Consider the following 4,243-nt stretch of genomic DNA (forward strand, 5'->3'; position numbering starts at 1 on the left):
CTTCTGTTTTTGTAAATATGTCAGAACAAACAGATGCGGGGCGAGAGAGCATGCGTCACAGTAATTTGGTTCCTCTCTCTCTGCGGATTACCGAGCAGCTCGAGCCGCCGCTGTGTGTCTCTGCCAGTTCCTGTTCGCCATTTCTGGGCTTGTGCTGCACCTTGAAATGTATGCCAAACGCATTTCTGAGGCTGTAATTAAATTTAGTCCACCTTCACACACTTCAGGAAGGCAGAAGAACAAGCAGAAGCACAAGCCGCTTTTCGCAGGCCTTCTGCAGTGGTGTCTCGTCTCGAAGCCAACAAAACAAACATAAACCAACATTTGTTTCAGTCTATGTGTATTAACTGTCTTTTTCACACATACTCAAACAAACTCCGAATCATTAGCAGTCACGTGGACGGACCTCATCCGTGCGTTTACCCGACCGGCGTGAGGTTTGTTTACTTCCTAATATGACGCACGTCAGAAAGTACACGCAGAGATTACAGTACGTCCCAGATGTTAAATGATCTGAATCAAATATATATGGAGATGAAATCTGGTTTCTGTTCTGAAATCTGCATTTTTTTTAATCCTTAACTCACTTTTGTTATAAGTCGCTACGAAGCTCAGTCATTCATACAAACCTCCATTCAAGTTTGCAGCTTTATTCAAAATGCAGTGGATTTTTACAGACCGGAGAAGTCCTTAAACTCATGTTAGTGTGATACACTCACTACACACACACACACACACACACACACTCACTACACACACACACACGCACACACACACACACATACACACATACACACACACGCACACACATACATGGAAAACAATCCAAATGCCATGTGTCTCCAAACATGATATTATTGCAATATCAAAAATTTATCAAAAATCTTAAAACAAATTAAATACAAATCGAATGAGAAATTGCTTTCATTCGAATCTGACATTTTTTAAAAATAAATTTTTTTTTTTTATTTTTTTTTTACTGTTCTACATATTTTCAGTATTCAGTGTGTTCTTGATATTCTGTGTTTGCTTTTAATTTTTGTGTTATGCTGCTGTAATGTAACAGCTTGCCTTGCAGCATTAATAATCTCTCTCTCTCTCTCTCTCTCTCTCTCTCTCTCTCTCTTTCTCTCTCTTTTTTGATTTTTAAATGTGATATATTGGCACAGTGCAAACTGCGTTCTTCTTCCTCTTCTTCTTCCTCTTCCTCTTCTTAAAGAAAGCAAAAGGTTTGTGGAACCGCACCGTGAGACCAGCTCTTATTTTATTATATCCGTATAGATTTATACAAAATGTCTGACACACAGGAGGAGGGGCGATATGATGGAGGAGGGGCAAAAGAGTGGGGGAGGGGCAGCTGGGCTCGGGGTAAGAGAGGGGGAGGGGACTAAAGTCAAGTTACGACACCCTTAATGTACAAATGCATCCTAGATTCAACTCTCTTTGACTACATGCAGATTTTTAGGCCTCCATGAGCAGGTGAAACAGTCGTAAGGCTCATAAACACAACTCCAGCTGGAAGTCAATCCTAAGCGTCTCATACAAATGAATCCATACTGTAGCTAACTGTTTTACTCTTGGTGTGTGTGTTTGTCACTGTTCCTAAGAGTGTTCGAATTGAAATGCACTGCAGCGCGTGTCATAGCTGGTGTAAAAGCCCCTCCAGGAACGACATGTTTCAGCAGTGTGTATTTTTAATATTTATGAACTCAAGGTGCAAATGAGGAAAAGATCAGGACATTTTAGATTACACTGAAATACTTCTGCAAAGCACTCATCCATGTGCCCTTTTTTTTTTTTTTCTTTCCCCACCACCATGTACAAAGATGTCATATCGTTCCTGTCAAGCTTGGCTTCACATCCAGGCTTTGTTCCCGGAAGACCAAAGGCTGAGGCCTAATAGCGTCTCCCGTCGGTGAAACGTCTTTGTGACACCGCATTGTCCGTTGTCTGTGTGCGCTGGCTATTACCGCTCACACAGCATTCATCATGCCGAGCGAAAGGAATAATTAGCGGCTTAACCACCCAGGGCACCGAAGTGTCTCATCTTCGAGATGAACACGTGAACGTGTCACCTGCTAGCGAGTGAGCAAGACGAAAGACGCGCAGTCTCTCCAAGCTTTCCTGGAAGACAGAAACACGGATTATCGTCCTCCAGACCCTCAAAAGTTCTCATTGCAGCCCGGGAGGTTTTTTTTGGTGCTCGATTTGACATTTCAGGGCGTACGAAGGGTTTTCTGGGTAGTTTTCAGGGGGTTGATGGTTAATAAGAGGGAGACTGCACGTCAGGATCTCAAATTGGGGGGAGCGTGTGAAATCGGTGGCACCTCTCCTGTGCGCTCAGGCTGAATCCGTGCCATATCTCATGATGGACTAAGGCAGGGAGTGGAGGCAGCCAGGGATGAATACGGCTTAATCTTTACACGGGCCGCATGTGAGCGCTTGATAACACGCACGCTTTCTTCCCGACGCCGGCGCTGTTCTCGTCCGGCTGCCAGGTTGATGCGTTCCGAGCAGCCGTGTTCCACTGCGATATTTTAGCGCTCAAGCAAAAAAAAAAAAAAAAAAAAAAACAGAAAGAAAAAGAGAGAGCGATAGAGAGAGAGAGAAAGAGAGCGAGAGAGAGAAGCAGCAGTACCTAAGGAGGGAGTTAATGCATGTTTTTGGAATCTGCTGTAATTCCGGATGCGTTTCAAGAGATAGATATGGAGTCTTACAGCTGCACACAATAACTATAAATGGATCGCACCTATTATAGTATCTGATATTAAGGCATCTTAAAGCTCAGCTGTGACAGACACAGCATTTTCTTTGCATTTTCTCAAGCAATGAAAAATGCTCAGAGGCTGAATGCAGGCCACCGAGAAAGGCGCCGAGGTTGCGTTTTTACTCATCCCGAATTCACCCCACATACACACGCTCCTAACGACTTTGGGATTGAAATGCACGAAAACTAAACGAGCCACTTTTTTTTTCTCCAAGAAACACGCAGGCGTTTGTTGTGATTGCATTATCATAAATGATTCTATACCATCTGCCTGTCAATAATTATGGTACAGATTCGTGCGGCCTTTGACCCCGAAACGTAGCAGAAACCCAGGTGGAGAGCTCGGCTGCCTAAATGAAGCACATGGTTCCACAGGCTGCTCAATTAAAAAACAGGGTGCAATGTAATATTAGCAGCAAATTAATAGTCGCTCGCTAATTGAACGTATCGTATTCAAACGGCGGTATGTCTTCGGAACAAATTCGTGTTTGATGAAAAAAGCTTGTATTTAGATGCTGCCGTCTATCCTCTCGACGGTTTATTAGAAATGCTTCTTGAGTAATAGCTTGTTGTTATTTTTTCCTCAATGAACTACAGAATGAATAAAATGCACCACGTCAGGCTTTAGGTCTAATAATATTTAACATCAGCAACCGGAGTGACATATAAGATTAGAGCTTGGACGTTTGCCCAGCAGATGTTGTACATATTGCACTAAATGTACACAATTGTGACACTTTATTCACAATAGACATGCTGTTCTGCCACCAATCTGTATTCCTATATATTTTAAAATATTTATTATATCTATATATTTTTCCTTTTTTTTTTACTTATATTTTTTGTAAGTATTTTTATTATTTTTATTTTATTACTTTTTTTTAATTATTTTTATAAAATACTATTTTATTCTTTTTACTTCTTTTTTTAATCCTATTTTATTTCTTTTATTTAAATTCTGTTTTATTCTATTTTTATTCCCTTTTTAAATACTATTTTTTCAACCTTATATTTAACTTTTTATTCTAACATATTCTATTTTTTTATTCTACATTTTATTCTATTGTTATCTTGTTCCTCCAGGTACTCCGGTTTCCTCCCCCGGTCCAAAGACATGCATGGTAGGTTGATTGGCATCTCTGGAAAATTGTTCGTAGTGTGTGATTGCGTGAGTGAATGAGAGTGTGTGTGCCCTGTGATGGGTTGGCACTCTGTCTAGGGTGTATCCTGCCTTGATGCCCGATGACGCGCCATTTTAAATCCAAACGCTGCGATTCGTGTGTGAAACATGGTTTCCAGTGCAGGTTACCACCAGTGCAAAATCTGACATACTAATTGAAAAGTTAATTGTATTTCACAAGCCATCAGCTGTCATTTAGCAGAATAAGAGAGCCACATCCTCTCCTGGGACCAACTTTATTTCGTTCTCAGTCTCTCAGGAGCCTGCATTTCGCCGTGTCACACAACGTAGCGTTT

Source organism: Tachysurus vachellii, chromosome 25, assembly GCF_030014155.1.
Source record: "Tachysurus vachellii isolate PV-2020 chromosome 25, HZAU_Pvac_v1, whole genome shotgun sequence".
Taxonomy (NCBI): Eukaryota; Metazoa; Chordata; class Actinopteri; order Siluriformes; family Bagridae; genus Tachysurus; species Tachysurus vachellii.